This window comes from Schistocerca cancellata, chromosome 7, assembly GCF_023864275.1.
Source record: "Schistocerca cancellata isolate TAMUIC-IGC-003103 chromosome 7, iqSchCanc2.1, whole genome shotgun sequence".
NCBI classification, from domain to species: Eukaryota; Metazoa; Arthropoda; class Insecta; order Orthoptera; family Acrididae; genus Schistocerca; species Schistocerca cancellata.
In genome coordinates, this window is record NC_064632.1 from 487,517,280 (window position 1) to 487,539,252 (window position 21,973).

The following is a 21,973-nucleotide window of genomic DNA, read 5'->3' on the forward strand; positions in this document are numbered from 1 at the left end:
ACAGCCATCCTTATGCTGTTATTTATTGTGTAGCTAGCACTTTTGGCATCTAAGTGCATCGTCTTCAGGCCTTAGCTGATGCTGAAGGGGTTATAACGTTCCCTATATATCGATGCATCAATGGCTTACAACATGTTTACACAGACTACTTGTAACAGTGATGTTGCCTCTCCAATTATCAACTGTTACTGATAACCCCTTCAGCATCAACTAAGGCCTGAAGATGGTGCATTGACTGCTGAAACTGGTAGCTACACAATAAATAACAACATATGGATGGCTCTAAGTGTTTCATTTTCTTACAATAGTGAACAGCTGTAGTCCCCTGGACCTTCTGGCACATGGATGGACACACAAAGGCTCCCGTATGGACGACACACAGTAATAAGCATCCCTGGCATAGATATACAACTGAAAGATTTGAAAGCAAATAAACCACGAGGTCCAGATGGCATCCCGATTCAGTTTTACAAAGAGTAATCTGTGACATTGGCCCCTTACCTAGCCCTCATTTATCATGAATCTCTCACCTAACATAAAGTCCCCTGTGACTGGCAAAAAGTGCAGGCAACTCCAGTACATAACAAAGGTGCAAGAATGGATCCACAAAATTACAGACCAATATCCCTAAATTTGGTTTACTGCAGAAACTGAGACAAAATTTTTAGTTGGTGTGATGACTGGCAGCTAGCTCTTAGTGTGGAAAAATGTACGTTAATGCGGATGAATAGGAGGAGCAAACCTGTAATGTTCGAACACGCTACGGGAAACAAGAAGTGGCGCTCGCCATAAGTGATGATGGTCAAATCTTAGCCGAAACATCTTCCATGAAAGTTATCCATAAAAACATCATGCAGAATATTTAATACACATTAACAAGAACATTCCAATAAAACAGAAATGAAAATATCCCTACAATGCTCAGTGTGCTCCCTGCCGCCGTTGGATAAGCAGCTGCAGCAGCAAGTCGTATACTCCTAGCTCACTCATTTGTTACATAGTTTAATTCTTAATTTCTTTGCGTGTTTTTGGTACTTGCATTGTTTAATTCATAAATTTCTGGCGTATTATAGTATTTGAGAGTTGTAGCATCGCGTTTTAGTACCTGAATAGTGTAAAATCGCGTAGTCTCCTTCCGCCGCCGAGCAGTGCGTCAGCAGTGCACAAGTGGCAGCATTACTGCATTTACTAGGCAATCTTGTATTTTAATAACCGTTTAAATTTTGTGTCGATTTGTTTGCGCTCTCTGTAGATTAGTTCAGACGTTCTTTGCACAACAGTTTTTAGCATGGATAGGGACTGCAACTGCTGTGTTCGGATGCAGGCTGAGTTGGCATCCCTTCGCTCCCAGCTTCGGGCAGTGTTGGCTTCGGTCACACAGCTTGAGGCTGTTGCCAATGGGTATCACTGTGGGGGTCTGGATGGGGGTTTGTCGGGGACGGCCAGCTCGTCCCACGCATGCCCTGATCGGACTACGACTGTGGTTGCCCGGGATACTGCCCGCTTTGAGGCTGATCCCTCACCTGTGGTAGAGTGGGAGGTCGTCTCAAGGTGTAGCAGGGGGCGAAAGACATTCCGGAGGGCTGAGCGGAAGGCCTCTCCAGTTTGTCTGACGAACCGGTTTCAGGCTCTGTCTCAGGCTGATACTGATCTTCGGTCTGACATGGCTGCTTGTCCTGTTCCAGAGGTTGCCCCTCAGTCTGCAAGATCCGGGCGGTCGCAGAGGGTGGGCTTACTGGCTGTTGGGAGCTCCAACGTCAGGCGCGTAATGGGGCCCCTTAGGGATATGGCAGCAAGGGAGGGGAAGAAATCCAAAGTGCACTCCATGTGCATACCGGGGGGAGTCATTCCAGATGTGGAAAGGGTCCTTCCGGATGCCATGAAGGGTACAGGGTGCACCCATCTGCAGGTGGTCGCTCATGTCGGCACCAATGATGTGTGTCGCTATGGATCGGAGGAAATACTCTCTGGCTTCCAGCGGCTATCTGATTTGGTGAAGACTGCCAGTCTCGCTAGCGGGATGAAAGCAGAGCTCACCATCTGCAGCATCGTCGACAGGACTGACTGCGGATCTTTGGTACAGAGCCGAGTGGAGAGTCTGAATCAGAGGCTGAGACGGTTCTGCGACCGTGTGGGCTGCAGATTCCTCGACTTGCGCCATAGGGTGGTGGGGTTTCGGGTTCCGCTGGATAGGTCAGGAGTCCACTACACGCAATAAGAGGCTACACGGGTAGCAGGGGTTGTGTGGCGTGGGCTGGGCGGTTTTTTAGGTTAGATGGCCTCGGGCAAGTACAGAAAGGGCAACACCCTCAACGGGTGCGAGGCAAAGTCAGGACATGCGGGGACCAAGCAGCAATCAGTATTGTAATTGTAAACTGTCGAAGCTGCGTTGGTAAAGTACCGGAACTTCAAGCGCTGATAGAAAGCACCGAAGCTGAAATCGTTATAGGTACAGAAAGCTGGCTGAAGCCAGAGATAAATTCTGCCAAAATTTTTACAAACGTACAGACGGTGTTTAGAAAGGATAGATTGCATGCCACCGGTGGTGGAGTGTTCGTCGCTGTTAGTAGTAGTTTATCCTGTAGTGAAGTAGAAGTGGATAGTTCCTGTGAATTATTATGGGTGGAGGTTACACTCAACAACCGAGCTAGGTTAATAATTGGTTCCTTTTACCGACCCCCCGACTCAGCAGCATTAGTGGCAGAACAGCTGAGAGAAAATTTGGAATACATTTCACATAAATTTTCTCAGCATGTTATAGTCTTAGGTGGAGATTTCAATTTACCAGATATAGACTGGGACACTCAGATGTTTAGGACGGGTGATAGGGACAGAGCATCGAGTGACATTATACTGAGTGCACTATCCGAAAATTACCTCGAGCAATTAAACAGAGAACCGACTCGTGGAGATAACATCTTGGACCTACTGATAACAAACAGACCCGAACTTTTCGACTCTGTAAGCGCAGAACAGGGAATCAGTGATCATAAGGCCGTTGCAGCATCCCTGGATATGGAAGTTAATAGGAATATAAAAAAAGGGAGGAAGGTTTATCTGTTTAGCAAGAGTAATAGAAGGCAGATTTCAGGCTACCTAACAGATCAAAACGAAAATTTCTGTTCCGACACTGACATTGTTGAGTGTTTATGGAAAAAGTTAAAGGCAATTGTAAAATGCGTTTTAGACAGGTACGTGCCGAGTAAAACTGTGAGGGACGGGAAAAACCCACCGTGGTACAACAACAAAGTTAGGAAATTACTGCGAAAGCAAAGAGAGCTTCACTCCAAGTTTAAACGCAGCCAAAACCTCTCAGACAAACAGAAGCTAAACGATGTCAAAGTTAGCGTAAGGAGGGCTATGCGTGAAGCGTTTAGTGAATTCGAAAGTAAAATACTAGGTACCGACTTGACAGAAAATCCTAGGAAGTTCTGGTCTTACGTTAAATCAGTAAGTGGCTCGAAACAGCATGTCCAGACACTCCGGGATGATGATGGCATTGAAACAGAGGATAACAAGCGTAAAGCTGAAATACTAAACACCTTCTTCCAAAGCTGTTTCACAGAGGAAGACCGCACTGCAGTTCCTTCTCTAAATCCTCGCACAAACGAAAAAATGGCTGACATCGAAATAAGTGTCCAAGGAATAGAAAAGCAACTGGAATCACTCAACAGAGGAAAGTCCACTGGAACTGACGGGATACCAATTCGATTCTACATAGAGTACGCGAAAGAACTTGCCCCTCTTCTAACAGCCGTGTACCGCAAGTATCTAGAGGAACGGAAGGTTCCAAATGATTGGAAAAGAGCACAGGTAGTCCCAGTCTTCAATAAGGGTCGTCGAGCAGATGCGCAAAACTATAGACCTATATCTCTGACGTCGATCTGTTGTAGAATTTTAGAACATGTCTTTTGCTCGAGTATCATGTCTTTTTTGGAAACTCAGAATCTACTATGTAGGAATCAACATAGATTCCGGAAACAGCGATCGTGTGAGACCCAACTCGCTTTATTTGTTCATGAGACCCAGAAAATATTAGATACAGGCTCCCAGGTAGATGCTATTTTTCTTGACTTCCGGAAGGCGTTCGATACAGTTCTGCACTGTCGCCTGATAAACAAAGTAAGAGCCTACGGAATATCAGACCAGCTGTGTGGCTGGATTGAAGAGTTTTTAGCAAACAGAACACAGCATGTTGTTATCAACGGAGAGACGTCTACAGACGTTAAAGTAACCTCTGGCGTGCCACAGGGGAGTATTATGGGACCATTGCTTTTCACAATATATATAAATGACCTAGTAGATAGTGTCGGAAGTTCCATGCGGCTTTTCGCGGATGATGCTGTAGTATACAGAGAAGTTGCAGCATTAGAAAATTGTAGCGAAATGCAGGAAGATCTGCAGCGGATAGGCACTTGGTGCAGGGAGTGGCAACTGACCCTTAACATAGACAAATGTAATGTATTGAGAATACATAGAAAGAAGGATCCTTTATTGTATGATTATATGATAGCGGAGCAAACACTGGTAGCAGTTACTTCTGTAAAATATCTGGGAGTATGCGTGCGGAACGATTTGAAGTGGAATGATCATATAAAATTAATTGTTGGTAAGGCGGGTACCAGGTTGAGATTCATTGGGAGAGTCCTTAGAAAATGTAGTCCATCAACAAAGGAGGTGGCTTACAAAACACTCGTTCGACCTATACTTGAGTATTGCTCATCAGTGTGGGATCCGCATCAGATCGGGTTGACGGAGGAGATAGAGAAGATCCAAAGAAGAGCGGCGCGTTTCGTCACAGGGTTATTTGGTAACCGTGATAGCGTTACAGAGATGTTTAACAAACTCAAGTGGCAGACTGTGCAAGAGAGGCGCTCTGCATCGTGGTGTAGCTTGCTCGCCAGGTTTCGAGAGGGTGCGTTTCTGGATGAGGTATCGAATATATTGCTTCCCCCTACTTATACCTCCCGAGGAGATCACGAATGTAAAATTAGAGAGATTAGAGCGCGCACAGAGGCTTTCAGACAGTCGTTCTTCCCGCGAACCATACGCGACTGGAACAGGAAAGGGAGGTAATGACAGTGGCACGTAAAGTGCCCTCCGCCACACACCGTTGGGTGGCTTGCGGAGTATAAATGTAGATGTAGAATGCCTTTTAGATGTTTCAGTTGTGTCAGTTGTGTAGTCAAATACTGCATCAGGCACACTGACACAATGCATATTCCAACCCCATCTATGCTCCACAACTACGTTACGATGTGTGACGGGGATTTCTGGTATGCTGTATCCCTTTTCTCTGTTCCATTATCAAATGGTTCAAGGGAAAAACAACTGTTGGTAAGGAAGCCCCTGTATGAGCTTCAATTTTTCCGATTTTCTTGTTGCAGTTATGTGAACAAACTCTTCTTGCATTGTACTCTCGGCATTTAAATAGTAAACACCTCCTTCACACACAATGCCTGTCTTGCTCTCTGCCACTGGAGGTTGTTGAGCATCTTCATAACACTCATGCATTTATTAAATGATCCTGTGACAAAATGTGCTGCTCTTCATTGAATCTTCCACATCTTTTCTATTAATCCAACCTGATATGGAATCCCAACTAATTAGCAAGACTCAAAAATCAGTCAAATGACTGTTTTTAAGGTACCTCTTTAGTGGATGAATTATATATCCTTAAAATTCTGCCTATGAATCCCAGCCTGGCAACTGACTTTCCTGTGACTATCTATAAGAGATCATTTCACTTTAAGGACTCTATAAGCCTACTCCGAAGTATTTTACCATTTTAATTATTTCCAATGATTTATTGCCAACAGCGTACAGAAATGGATCTCATAACCTTTTTATACTTAACATGCTACATTTAGATACATTCGAAGTTAACTACCAACTCCTGCACCAATTATCAATCCTCTGCAAGTTTCCTGCATTTTACTACATTACTCTGGTGTTGCAGCCATCCTAAACGCAACAGCATCATTCCCAAACAGACTCACATAGGTTATTTCTAATACATCATTTATATAAATGTACTGTAAACAATAATGGGACGACAACACCCACCCAGAACACACCTGAAATTACATCTCTTTAAGATTGATATGAAGATTTCTATCTGCAAGGAAGTCCTGAACACTATTTTGTCTAAAACTGACATGGTGAGACCATGGCTGTGTACAATTAATGTAAGTTAATTCTTACGAAGTAGAAGACAGCAACTAGTGGCTGTGTGAATTAACCTACATTAAGTCCTGAATACTTGCAGGAATCTAGTCCAATACTCAGAAGCTCTTCTTTTCCCCACTAAATGACACTGAAGAACTCTATCAAATGTCTTCCAAATGTTGCCCACGGCACTCTGGATTTCAAGATGGAATAGAGTCAAGTCTGTAGAATTCATGTTGATATCTATAAAGGACATTTTCATTCTCCAAGAAGTTTCTAATGCTTGAGGGTAATACATGTTCCCTAATTCTACAACAGACTGATGTCATAAATATACGCCTGTACTTGACTATGGGGATTAGCTGACCTTTTTCCAATCACTTGGTACCCTTAGCCACTCCAGCTACACAGTAGGGGAACAAATTTTTTTGCAAAATCTCTGTAGAAACTCACAGATATTTCATATTTTCCAGAACCACTTCTACTGGTAAGTGATTTTAGCTGATTTTCTATTCTTCCATCACTTGTTTCAATATCTGCCATTCTGGCATTAATGCAGTGACTGAAAGAAAGAACTGCATTACAATATTCTACAGTGGAACAATTTTGGAAGACCAAATTCAGTACTTTATCTCTGTCATCTTCTGTTCTGATGCCACTATTGGAACTGAACAGACCAGTTTCATCAGATAACTGATTTTATGTGTGATGAAAACTTATTAGAATTTTTGGTTAAATTTCTTACTTTTAAATTCACTGAATGCTTCACACATTGCTCTGCTTATGCTCATCTGCATTCGTTTGTCAACTAGGGTTTCACTTCACTTCAATCTGTAATGAAGTGCTTTTTCACTTTCGTAGCAGATTTCTAAAACGGCTACTGAACCACAGTGGCTCTTTCCCTCTCTCATACCCTTGCTATGCACATAAAGATCTACAATGTATTGTACAATCCTTTTTAATTTTATTCACTTGTGCTCCACACCTTTGCTTGTACACCTTGCTTTCGGCCATTCCTGCTAAGAAAAAAATAGTGTGTTTCCTTTCTTAAGAACCCTTTTAACACCCACAGTCAATGATGCTATCACAGCCTTACGATCAGTGATTCCCTCTTCATCATTAACTGGTTTAAAAAATTAGGTTTGTTAATTATTACGAGGTTTAAGATGTTGCCCTCACAAGTTAGTTCTTCAACTAACTGTTCAAATTTATTTTTTATTTTTATTTTATTTATTTTTTGGAAAAAAATCACAGATGGATACCCCTCTTCAGCAACATTCTTAATTACATGGTTGTCCTGTTCTATTTCTGGCAATCTGAAGTTTCTTCCTATTACAATAGCTCGAGCAGGAGACTAGTTCACTACATTCTCCAAGTTTCTTCTGAAGTGCTCTGCCACTACGGCTCTTTAAGTAGGAAGACTATAAAAGAATGTGATTACCATGTTTGAACTATCTGTGATGCTTGCCCTCACCCAGATCATTTCAAATTCACAGCCTGTAATACAATTACTAGAGACTACAGAGTTCTTCATTGCAATAAATACGCCATCACCATTAGTATCTGGCTTCTCCTGATATGAATCTAAATTTAGAATTTCACAGGTAATCACATTTGTCATAATTGCTTATGGGGATTATTACCCCTATTAATTCTGGTACCTGACTGTGGATGCTTCAGCAGATTACTAGTATTACAGTAACATATTCTTGTTTTCATCTACAAGGACAAACTTTCTCTTCTGTGAGTAACATGGCTCATCTTTCTATAATTACAGCATGTAACTCATCATTCACCCTATGGAAAGATACCTCTGGGGATCACTACACTTCTTGAACTATAGCAGAAGTCAAGACATCTGCCGCTAAGATCTTGGTAACATAATCTGAACCTCTGATTCATATCTTCCTCTTCGCTCCACAACAGGATCATCATAGATTGTGTGTACGATGGTACAAACAGTGGCTCATGATTCCACCTGCATTTGAGGCTAACTGTCTCCACCAATTCACATATAGAATGGAAGATGGACTTAAAACCAGGCAGCACGTGTAATTTGTGCCAACGAGAGCTACCAAAACCACCTCCAAACATTCGATGGACCTCCTATCCAACATACTGGATGCACCTGGCTTTCTTTCCCAACATGCCTGCTGTTTCCCTGACAGGTCTTCATTAGTAGCATAACATTGGAGCCCCCAGTCACAGACATACCTATCCTCTGTGCTTGTCCAGTCTCAGCATGAAAATAAGCCATTCACCCATCAGAAGAGGCAATTTGTGCACCAACTAGTACAGGGTGTACATGCAGACAAAGAAAAAAAATTTCAGGATTTCCCGATTAAAAATATGCTTCTTCCCTGTTAACTGACAGTATATTTTCTCTCAGACATGTATAACGTATCAATCCTTTGAATGGTTATGGTTTTATACATGGGTATTGAATTTCCTGGCACTTTAGAAAATGAAACTCTGGGAAAAAAAACCGTTTTGGAAAGATCTTTAATTTATAGCAACATGTATGCTGCGTATTTTCATACTGCTAAAGTATAAATTCGAATTCCACCAAACACCACATATTACTTTCCGAAGCATTGAAATCGAGATTGCGATGTGCTTTTGTAAGCAGTCATAGCTCATGTCAGGTAATCTAGCCAGCCGATGACAGAGGATATTCAGAGCTTAGGACACATGATGTAGTCAGCCAACAGCAACATCACTGTTTAATAGCGCGAACACACAAATAGGAAAAGTTAATGGTTTAAATTAATACACACAGAGTTGCTACAAAAGGTTTCACATATAACATTGGTCTCTAAGGTTAATGCACTGCAAAAGAGCCTAAGCTTTCACATACAATGTTGGTCTTTTATGCGTGTATTACACTTTAAGATATATCACACAAATGTGCCAGTAAAATTTTTAATAATGACATCAATGTCTGATCTTCTGGGCTCAAATTCATCTAAATGGCTCGTCATCAACGAGTTGATTTTTAAATCAATGCTCAGTGATATAAGAAATTCATCATACATTATCGCACATAGTTCAACTTGCATAAAAGGAAATTTACTCTGAAAGAAACGCTTTTCAAACCATTATTCGCAATATTTTCTTGTGACCTGTCAGAAATAGGTTTGTTTCAGCAGTTGCCAGAGAGCGCCAGATAACAGGCGCCACTGCTCTTGCGCAGCTACGATGACAAAGGAGGCCCGTATGTTTGTAAGTGTAAAAAGTTAAAAGATCTTACATTATGTCATAAAAGAAACAAGACATCAGAGAATACTCCAAGAGCATTGGAATTTTGTGACCCATACTAAAATGTGCACATTTAAAGCGCACATTCATATAACCAGATTCCCAGTGAAGCAGGCCTAGACCTGATATTAAACTTTTCAAAGTGGTATTTGGGATGTAAATTCTCTTGGAGTACCAGTACTGTGTTATCTCTTGTTTGGTTCTTTATTATAGCATAATGCCATACGTACTAGAAGATGAAAACGTGCACATGAAATGCATCAAACAGTTGAAAATAACCAATAGTGTGGAATTAAACGCTTCGTTTCAAATATATTGATTGCCTCAGTGGAAAAGATTAATAAAAGCAAATTTCTTTAGCAAACTGACAAACATAACTTCAGTGTTCTGCAAGGCAATTAATGCTTGACAGTCAGAAAAACTGAAATAAAATAAAATCTGAAACTAACAATATATTTTAGCCTTCTGTAATTAAGTGAATGTATTGTAATTCACTTGATAGCTCCCAGCCACAGAAATCCATTTTGTTTTCATTTGATGTGAGAGCAGTAAACTAAGAGGAAATAGCAAAATCAGCGTCACGATCGGCCTCATCTTAATACAGCCGTCAGACGTAATAACATGAGACTTGGGGGTGCGCTAATGACAGAAGGCATGAGTCACATTTCAGTGGTGTCGGTGGAGTCTATCAGCAGGACGGGTTTCACTAGACATGGCCTGCACCTCAACAGGTATGGAAAGGGGAGGTTGGCAAAGCTTATAGGTGACAGCATAGGTGGGGGTGGTGGGATCACTCATGGGAAAATTCCGGTAGTTGTGGGTGTTAGAGCTGTACCTTTTTTAGATTGAAGTCAGCTGACAGGTATTCCTGCTTAAGGGAAGTCTCTCTAACAAAGAACCACTTTCGACAAAGCTTAGGTATCCGATTAATGAGGGAATTAGTATATTTCATCAAAACATACAAGGCATTAGAGATAAAGTTAGTGAATTACTTATAGATGTTGACTCTGAAATTATTGGTATATCTGAACACTTCTTAAATAAGGAGATAATTCAGAGGCTTCCTTTACCAGGATACAGGTTGGCTGGCAGCTTTTCTAGGAGCTCTTTGCGGTGTGGGGGAGTAGCCATGTATGTGAAAAACGGTATCCCATTTGAGTCAATTGATGTTTCAAAGTACTGCACTGAAAAGGTGTTTGAATGTTGTGCAGGTGTGGTTAAATTTAGTGGAGCTAAACTTCTTACTGTTGTTATTTATAGATCCCCAGACTCCGATTTCACAACGTTTTTGCTAAAGCTAGAGGAGGTTCTTGGTTCACTTTATAGGAAATACAAAAAGTTAGTTATATGTGGTGACTTCAATATAAATTGTATAAGTGACTGTGCAAGGAAAAGGATGCTGGTAGACCACCTTAATTCATATAATCTTATGCAAACCATATTCTTTCCAACGAGAGTGCAAGGGAACAGTAGAACAACCATAGACAATATTTTTGTTCATTCGTCATTACTAGAAGGGCATTCTGTTAGCAGAATGGTGAATGGCCTTTCAGATCATGATGCACAAATTTTAAGTCTAAAAGATTTTTGTGCTGCAACACAGGTTAAATATAGTTACCAATGTTTTAGGAAAGCTGATCCAGTTGCTGTAGAGACTTTTGTAAACCTTATCAAGGAACAAGAGTGGCAAGATGTTTATAGTGCTGATACAGTAGACGATAAATATAATGCTTTCCTCAAGACTTTTCTCGTGCTCTTTGAAAGTTGCTTTCCGTTAGAACGTTCAAAACAGGGTACTAGCACAAACAGGCAGCCTGGGTGGCTGACTAAAGGTATAAGAATATCTTGTAGAACAAAGTGGCAATTATATCAAAACGTTAGAAACAGTCACAATCTAAATGCAGTAGCCCATTACAAACAGTATTGTAAGGTGCTTGAAAAAGTTATTAGGAAGGCAAAAAGTATGTGGTATGCAGATAGAATAGCTAAGTCTCAGGATAAAATTAAAACCATATGGTCAGTCGTAAAGGAAGTGGCTGGTCTGCAGAGAGAGGTCGAGGATATAGAATCAGTGCGTAATGGGAATGTCCGTGTTACTGATAAGTCGCATATATGTACAGTATTTAATAATCACTTTCTGAATATAGCAGGTGAACTAAATAGAAACCTAGTCCCAACAGGGAATCATATAGCGCTCGTAGAAAAAAGTGTTCCGAGACTGTTACCTGAAATGCTCCTCCATGATACTGACAAGAGGGAGATTGAGTTAATAATTAAATCACTAAAGACCAAGAACTCTCATGGATATGACGGGGTATCTAGCAGAATACTGAAGTATTGTTCCATGTATGTTAGCCCAGTACTTAGCCATATCTGTAACTTTTCCTTTAGGAGTGGTCGGTTTCCTGGACGATTTAAGTACTCGGTAGTGAACCCACTTTATAAAAAGGGAGACAGGGATAATGTTGATAATTATAGACCTATTTCTATGCCATTGGTGTTTGCTAAAGTTGTTGAGAGGGTTGTATATACAAGGTTACTGCAGCATTTAAATTCACATAATTTGCTGTCAAATGTACAGTTTGGTTTTAGAAATGGCTTAACAACTGAAAATGCTATAGTCTCTTTTCTCTGTGAGGTTTTGGACGGATTAAATAAAAGGTTGCGAACGTTAGGTGTTTTCTTTGATTTAACGAAGGCTTTTGACTGTGTTGACCACAAAATATTACTGCAGAAGTTGGAACATTATGGAGTAAGGGGAGTAGCTTACAATTGGTTCGCCTCTTACTTTAAGAACAGAAAGCAGAAGGTAATTCTCCGCAATATTGAGAGTGGTAATGATGTTCAGTCCCAATGGGGCACTGTTAAATGGGGCATTCCCCAAGGATCGGTGCTGGGGCCACTGCTGTTTCTTATTTATATAAATGATATGCCTTCTAGTATTACAGGTGATTCAAAAATATTTCTGTTTGCTGATGACACCAGCTTGGTAGTGAAGGATCTTGTGCGTAATATTGAAACATTATCAAATAATGTAGTTCATGAAATAAGTTTGTGGCTTGTGGAAAATAATTTGATGCTAAATCACAGTAAGACTCAGTTTTTACAGTTTCTTACTCACAATTCAATGAGAACTGATATTTTAATCAGACAGAATGGGCATGTTATAAGCGAGACGGAACAGTTCAAGTTCCTAGGCGTACGGATAGATAGTAAGCTGTTGTGGAAAGCCCATGTTCAGGATCTTGTTCAGAAACTAAATGCCGCTTTATTTACCATTAGAACAGTATCTGAAATAAGTGACATTTCAACACGAAAAGTAGTCTACTTCGCATATTTTCATATGCTTATGTCATATGGTATTATTTTTTGGGGTAATTCTTCTGATTCAAAAAGGGTATTTTTGGCTCAAAAACGGGCTGTTCGAGCTATGTGTGGTGTAAGTTCTAGAACCTCCTGTCGTCCCCTATTCAATAGTCTGGGAATTCTGACATTGCCCTCACAGTACATATTTTCTTTAATGTCGTTTGCTGTTAGCAATATTAGCTTATTCCCAAGAGTTAGCAGCTCTCACTCAGTTAATACTAGGCAGAAATCAAATCTGCATGTGGAATGCACTTCCTTGACTCTTGTGCAGAAAGGAGTGCAGTATTCTGCTGCATCCATTTTCAATAAGCTACCACAAGAACTCAAAAATCTTAGCAGTAGCCCAAACGCTTTTAAGTCTAAACTGAAGAATTTCCTCATGGCTCACTCCTTCTATTCTGTCGAGGAGCTCCTGGAAGAGCTAAAAAATTAAGCAAATTCCAGTGTTACATTCTTGATTTTCTTTATTTAAACTAATGACGTGTCGCCTGAATATGTTTCTTATATTTCATTTTATCTGTTTCTACAATCGTGTTATAATTTCATGTATTGACTCGTTCCATGACCATGGAGACTTCTCCTTAATGTGGTCCCACAGAACAATAAATAAATAAATAAATAAAAATAAATAAAATCACTAAATGTAAGAATGGTCACATGGAGACTACCCTTCCCCACTACAACTCAAGACTGCTCTGCACATCAGCCCTGGATCAATGATATTTCCGAACTGGGGCAATACTAGATTGACCCCCAGCGCCACCCTCCAGTATTTGAGATAGCACGTCAAAAATTTTAAAAAATGTTCATTCTGTAGTGCACATCTTTCTGAAGGGTCTGATGCATAAAACATATGTATTCGAAGGAATGTAAGACATGTTATTTGGTCTTAAGTGTGCCAAAGGGCAGTGCCACACATCTTCACACAGCATTCTTCTATCAAACGTTGCTGTATTTCGCTCTGTAGAATTGAAACTTGTATATTTTGTAATGGATGCCATTAAACCATTTTCAGGACAGTGGAAATTAAAATGTCCTGTCGTGCCTCTCCGGCTTACAGTCAGCAGGTTTGACATCCTGTCCCTCTTTTTCTTAAAAAAAGGAACTCTTCAGAAAATTTTCGCTCTTTATTCCCTATTAGCTAACAACTTGGCACTTTGTATGACATAAAATGAAATATAGGATACATAAAACCAGTAAAGACAAGAGACAAACCAGATAGTATACATTTCTTCAATCGTTAAGCTCCTAGAATTTTTTTTCTCTAATCTTGCTACAGCTTTATATAGTGTGCTTTCCTTTCTCCGAAAGAATCTATTACTTCATCAAAGTCCGTCAAACTTTTGCTACATGAAAAATCGAAATGCCGTACTGAAAAAGCTGTTAATACAAATAGGTCCCAAGACTGGTATGATTTCTCAATCTGATTACGTCTATTTTGTCACTGTCTGCTAGATAAGACTTAATTGGCCTTTTAATACTGCAACAATTGTAAAACACACCAAATAAATGAGACTATTTTGGCACAAGTAGTTATTTTTTTAACACGACAGAATATAATTCACGAAGTACAAATATCAAATGCCTATTAGGCCCACTACAAGCAAAAAGCTTTACGTTAGGAAATAGTTTCACACTTCATTCATACGCTCCAGTTTCTCAAGCATGAGACCGAAAAGTAGTAGTACGAAATTTTTATACAAATTTGGAATCGTCATATTCTTCCATAATTTGTGTGACGTTCCCATTTTTTCTCCTTACTCATTCTAACAAACAGTCCTGTCATCACTAATTCTGTAACTATCCCTGCAAATGTCAAAGCTTATTTGTCGGTTAACTTCACTAACTCTGCCAGAATAACCGGTTAAGTTAACCCATGATTTTTCTCAGCTAGGTGTTGTTACATGTTCGTACAACGCATTTTCCGCACTACTTCCAGAATATAACTTAAAGCGGCTGCTAGCGGGGGACCGTATAACTGGCCCTTACTAGTATAGCAATCTGGCCAAAAATTTTCTGTCAAAATTTCATTTTCTTGGATACACCGTGAAGATAATACGTAATTGTCTACCTGTTATTCCTGATAGTCTTATTTCCACTCTGGTAGTCTGAATCTCCGTATTTCACTAGTAATTACAACAATGCTAATCATTCACGAAACCAATCAACCACATAATGAGACAGAGGTTGGTAATTCATCCGTTCAGCTTTACTCCACTCAGCTCGTACAGCTCCTTTTGTCTGCAGGGAACTTTGTTTCTAAATCGACGAGGATTCCCTTGACAGAGACATCACATACACTATGCATGCATTCACAAATCAACTTATGATTCATTCAGAATTCAACTTGGAATGTGTTCAAAAATCGACAGGAATGTGTTTCAATGTCATATGAATAATCGATAGACCAATGTGCGCTGGATGCTAGGCGCTTTGCGAAACAAGGTTTTTTTTTCCTCAAGAAAATGAATTTGCACCTCTTACCCTCCTAGATCCGGGCCAACTGTGCATGCCTGAGTCGGGCAGCTTGGGCGCACGCCAGTAAAATTTTTTCCCAGTAGCATCTAGCTGCTTGCTGCGACTGAGATGATGATGTTTGGTTTGTGGGGCGCTCAACTGCATGGTTATCAGCGCCCGTACAATTTCCCAATCTGTGCTCAGTCCAATTTCGCCACTTTCCTGGATGATGATGAAATGATGAGGACAACACAAACACCCAGTCATCTCGAGGCAGGTGAAAATCCCTGACCCCGCCGGGAATCGAACCCGGGACCCCGTGCTCAGGAAGCGAGAACGCTACCGCGAGACCACGAGCGGCGGACGCTTGCTTGCTGCGACTGCTTACACACCCAACAGCCACATTTCTGCAGCCAGAAGAGTGAGAAGGTATTACTCAACTGTGCATGCGCATGATCCCACTCATGCTAAAACAAATCTAATGCGAACAATTGTGACATCACACTCATCGGAAGCAATTTGTTGTTACGAAGCACTGCATAGTCTTCCTAAAGCCTTCGGCACATTCTGCTGTTGGCAGATGCTTGTATGCGCACTGTTTTTTGTTGTTGTATACGGCGTATTTCCTTTGCAATTTAAGTTTTATTTTCGTTTTTTCTCTCATTCATGTTTTATTGTTGTAGTATTATTCTGCAGAGGCGAGATACAGAAATATCCTTTGTTAGAATATCAGTCCTTACAAGTCAAAATTACAAAAACTTAACTGAAAACAAAAACAATGAAAAATTCCCAGAAATCTAAAAAAGTTCCGGGTTTTTCCTGGTTTTCTCCCAGATGAAAAAAATTCGCGGGTTTTCTCCGGATCTCCCAGTTGTCCCAGGTCATATATACCCTGCAGTACCTTTTACTTGGGCATAAGGAGGCAACTGTGTGGTTAGCTTCCACATTCACATTTTGTTCACATAAATGCAAACCCACCATTCTCTGCCACACAACCTTGAGCAAGGATGAAAAGGGACTGCTATTACACAGTGACCTTAGGGTTTCCGCAGATTCCAGCAGTACCAAAGGTGTCACTGGTTTCACCACAGCATCTTAAACTATTGTGAACACAATCATGCCACAGGGCAAAACAAATCGAGAAAGACCTTTTTCACTAGTAGCCTGACTTCCTTCCCATCAATAGTGCCTTCAAACTCTAAGAGATGAGAACTGATTTTGCAACACACATTTGCCTCTTTCCATTCCCCTGGTCAAAATGTATGGTAGTTTCTTGCCCTTCCCCTCCCCCCACCTCTCTCTCTCTCTCTCTCTCTCTCTCTCATTATTTGCAAATTGGGCATTCACTTCAGGAAAGGGCGGGGGGGGGGGGGGGGGGGGGGGGGGAGGCGGTGCGGCAGCGGCAAGAGGGGCACTAGCCCCTCCTGGAATTTGGGGTATAGAAATTTCTAGGAATGATTGTCTATGATTATACTACACCATAGACATAGTACTGCCAAATGTGATAGGAAATGTGGCTTTAGCAATGACTGTATAACTTGGGCTTGTTTGATTGCTGGGGGTATCAAGGTGAATTACACCCTTACCTATGCAAGTTGGTAGTTTCTGTGCAGTACTGCAATTACAGTGAATGTGAAGATTTACCGAACATTGCCAAGAAGTCCCCAATATATTCTTTCCCCATATGGTGCTGCAGAAAGGGGCTATTCTATGCTCTGCAAACCACCGTGACGTGCATACCAGAGGGTAAGTCCCTTTGTACCAGTTATTAGAGTTTCTTCCAGTTACAATTACAAATGGAGTGTGGTAAGAATAATAAACCGAAGTCTACCACCTACTTTATCCACGACTGAACCTCTGTCATCATTCCACCTCATATACCCACAAAGTGTTATGCCCAGGTATTTGTACAAGTTGACGGATTCAAATATGGTTGATTTTTGGGAGGGGACCAAACAGCAATGTCATTGGTCTCATCGGATTAGGGAAGGATGAGGAATGAAGTCGGCCATGCCCTTTCATAGGAACCATCCCAGAAATTCCTGAAGCAATTTTGGGAAATCGAGCAGACTCCAACAGTGACTAATTGATATTATAGTTATAGGATACTACATTTTTAATATTTTGAAGTGCAATATTTTACATTTCTGAACATTTAAAGCAAGTTGCTAATCTTTGCACCACTTTGAAATCTTGTAAATCTCTGACTGAATATTTATGCAACTCCTTTCACATAGTACTTCACCATAGGTAAATGCATCATCTCCAAAAAGGGTGACTTTACTATTAATCTCGTCTGCAAGGTCCTTAATAAACAACACAAACAGCAAGGATATAAACACACTTCCCTGGAGCACATCTGTAGTTAGTTCCACATCTGATGATGACTCTCCACCCAAGATAACATGTTGTATCTTACCTACCAAAAAGTCCTCAATCTAGTCACAAATTTCACTTCATACCCCATATGAATGCACTTTTGACAATAAACGTAGGTGTGGTATTGAGTCAAATGTTTTTTGGAATTCAAGAAATACAGCATCTACCTGAATGCCTTGGTCCAAAGCCTTCAGTATGTCATGTGAGGAAAGTGACGAAAACGCGAGTTGACTTTCACAAGACTGATGTTTTCGAAACCCATTCTGTTCAAGATACCTCACTATGTTGGAGCTCAGAATAGGAGCTCAGAATATGTTCTAAGATTCTACAACAAATCAATGTGAAGGATACTGGACAATAGTTTTGCGGCACTTCTACTACCCATCTATAAGGTGATGTAACCTGTGCCTTTTTCCAAGAACTGGGCACAGTTTTTTGTTTGAGGGATCTGTGACAGATTATAGTTAGAAGAGGGGCTAACTCAGCTGCAAATTCAGTACAGAGTCAGCTGTTTCTCAACATCAATGACACTAATACTTATTTCATTACTCTTTTCAGTGGTAAGAGGATTAAATAGGGCAGTCCTCCAGGGTTTTCCTTTGTAAAGGAACATTTGAAAATGGAGTTAAGCATTTCAGCTTTTGCTTTGCTACCCTCGATTTCAGTTCCTGCCCCATTCATTCATTGGGAACTGAACATTATTTTTTACATATAACCAGAATTTCTTTGGGTTCAGTGGAAGAATACATGACAATATTCTGCTCTGATAGTCACTGAAGGCTTCACGCATTGCTCTTTGGACAGCCAAACATGTTTCGTTCAGCATCTCTCTACATACAGCCCTACACTTTTTTTATACCTATTATGCAGCAACCTCTGTTTCTTTAGAAGTTTCTTTACAGTGACTGTATGCCATGGAGGTTCTCTCCCATTGTGAACTTTTCTACTGTGTACATATCTGTCCAGCGTTTGGTCAACTATTTTTTTGAGCTTGACCCAGAGTTCCTCTACCTGCTCCTGCCTTGTGCTGAAAAGTTTCAAGTTCCTCACTGAGACATGACACTACTGATTTTTATCTAGTTCACTGAATATATGTAACTTTCTGCTTGTTTTAGCTGTCCTTTGTGTTCTGGCATAACCACAAGCGCCGGAACAAAGAGGAAGAACGCAAGACCAGAGAAGGCAGTGCGGTGACGTCAGCCAATAGCCTGCTAACGAGGACTGCACCACGACAGGAGCAACCTCTGCAAGAACTGAATACAAGCTCCGCTGCTGCCAGCCTCGGCCGGACATTAGTGAAAAGCATTTGCGGAGTATTAGTGCAGCCTAGCAGAGAGTGCTATGAGAACAGTTAGTAGTGATCCACAAACTGGGTGATAGATTTGCCTGAACATTGCATACATCACAGGGCTCTGATTTATATTGCCTGTCGCCCATTGCTTGCGACACCTGTTCTACAGCCAACATTAAGTATTGTCAATCTGCTTTATAGAAATAAAACTACTAATGAAACTTCCTGGCAGATTAAAACTGTGCGCCTGACCGAGACTCAAACTCGGGACCTTTGCCTTTCGCGGGCAAGTGCTCTACCATCTGAGCTACCGAAGCACGACTCACGCCCGGTACTCACAGCTTTACTTCTGCCAGTATCTTGTCTCCTACCTTCCAAACTTTACAGAAGCTCTCCTGCGAACCTTGCAGAACTAGCACTTCCAAAAGAAAGGATATAGCGGAGACATGGCTTAGCCACAGCCTGGGGGATGTTTCCAGAATGAGATTTCACTCTGCAGCGGAGTGTGCGCTGATATGAAACTTCCTGGCAGATTAAAACTGTGTGCCCGACCGAGACTCGAACGCGGGACCTTTGCCTTTCGCGGGCAAGTGCTCTACCATCTGAGCTACCGGTAGCCGGTAGCAGCATCCTTTAGGCACCCTATATGAGACGAGTGGGCAAGACCGAACACTTCGTACTTTGATAACCACTGTTTAAGAATTCATAAGTGTTATGGGTGGTATCAAAGTTGTATAACCACTTTTAAAGTTTATATCCCATTTTTCTACATACTACTGACACTGTCATTTCTTCTGGCTGTTTTGTTAATAACCAACACAACTTTCTTAAGTTTTTAGTTTTCTCTTTATAGTTTAGATCTTTAATTTTCAGTGTCAAAGTAACATTATTGGTATACAAACAAAACTTCTAGCTTTATTATCTAACTCATTTGATGTGCTGGATTTAATCATGTGGGGGATGTAATTTCATATTGTAAAATCATAAAAGGTGGAACCTATGTTCATCCTGATGATTCAAAAATATGTTTCCCTTTAGATATTAAAGTAACCTACCTTCAAAAAAATTTTAAAAAGTAAAACTATTAATGTTTGACACACAAAACATTTAGTATATTTTCTGACAAGTTTTGTTCTTGAGCTATGGTATATTTCCAGACTCATGAAATCGGTTGTATAGTGATTAATAAGTTTTGAATCTTGCCCCCTGTTGTAAAATTTTCTGCGCACACCTATGGGCATGGTCACTATGGCGCAGACGACAACAACAACAACGACGAAAACACAGCAGGCAGCTGCAAGCAAAAACAAACAAGAAATATGAATAAATGATTTGTAAGGATTGGTTGGGTGGGGGAGGGGGGGGGGGTGTTAACAAGTCTCTCACTCATCTCAGAGGCCAGCCAGCCCACACTTGTATTCTGTGTTTTCGCGAAAGCAGAAGCGACACACGGATCACTGATCCCTTCTGGTATTGTGATAGTTGTATCCAATCCATGATGAATCAGGATTAATCTCTTTTGCTCATTTCAAAATAAGGAAAGAAAAAAAATGAGCAATGGACAACACAAAGCATTTGGTAACGACTACTGCGCAACTGCTTACTGAGGTTGGAAATGTTGTAAACAAAACAGGTCAAAGCCATACTCCCATCAAAATCTTATGCAACAGTAGTTCAAAACACAGCTCACCTAAAACTGCCACATCAGTGTGTCCACAATTTTGCATAATACCAACTTTAGCTAACAGACAAATTTAAGCGTTTCTGTATTTAGTCCAACAGTTGAATCCTAATTTGCCATATGCGGTATTTATCTTAGAGATGATTCAATCATCCACAGTCTGATGTGGAACCCAAATGTAACTTACAACCACATTGACATGTCACTGTGTTCATGTATAGGTGTGCTCTTTATTTTGCGAAGATGTTCTTACACGCATTCTCCTTCCAAACTGGCCTTCGCCAGATATTCCGCAATACCAGTGACCAAAGCCAGTTTCCTTTTTGAACTTTATATGCATAAAATAAAGCTATTTCAAATTATCTTTTATAAGGTAATTCATCTTGCTACAATTCTCTTTGAAATAGTGTTTACTGCATCAATTTGCATTTTTGCATTTTGAGGCAGAATTCACATCTATATTTGCATTTATCATGAAGGCAAATTTTTCTGGACCCTACCAGTACTCTAATAATCTTGAAATTTTATACAGCCTGTCAGAACAATAGCTACTTGCTGTAGAACATTGAGTTCTATACTTTAAACATTTTTGGAGATAGTCTAAATTATCTAAAAGCTAAATTTTATAACTTCCCATTAAAAAACAACAACCTCCAAGACATATCTTCATAAATACACCAAAAGCTGGTTTAAAACAAGCACTTTGTTGTTAAATAATGAATTAAACAATACTGTGTTCATAACAGTGTGAAAGTTACCTAAATGTTCTCAATTTTCAGCCAGTTGCCTTTCTTATTTTCATTTGTTATACTGTTTGACAGAGCGGAAGGCTGATTTAGTCCAGCATCTAAGCGAAGTATGATTCTTCAGATTCATTAATAATTAATTATGAAATTGAGTGTGAATTGTACTGTGTAACTGAGCAGTGAATTGTATATATGCCTACCGTAAAGGAGCCATTTAAGGATTATAAAAGCCAGATCTTTACTTTTGTCCTTAAGACAAGTACAGATGAGATCATTTTCAACTTATATACTTTTTGGAAAAAACTAAGCCTAGAAAGTGACTGAAGTAAATTTAGAGTTGAGGATTGGTCAAGGAGCAAAATTACCATGTTGTCTGCAGAAAGCTGAATGGCTACCTTATGTTTCAGCTGATCAGCAATAGGAATGACTGCACATTCTGCGAGCATGAGATGTGTGTGTGTGTGTGTGTGTGTGTGTGTGTGTGTGTGTGTGTGTGTGTCGGGAAGTCATAGTTCAGATCTACTAGCATCAGGACCTATGCTTAGGTGTTCTAGTGATGTTGAGGAAATGTTATAATTTGTTTCCACCGAGACGTTCGCAAAATAATGAGATTAGGTTTAAATTACA

The 21,973-nt window shown here is 40.4% G+C and overlaps 1 protein-coding gene across 5 annotated transcripts in view; it reads right to left on the reverse strand.

The window, feature by feature from the left end:
* Positions 1-21,973, reverse strand: part of LOC126092061 (serine palmitoyltransferase 2) — a 402,429-nt gene that overhangs the window by 8,932 nt on the left and 371,524 nt on the right. The gene's annotated exons all lie outside the window — the stretch shown is intronic.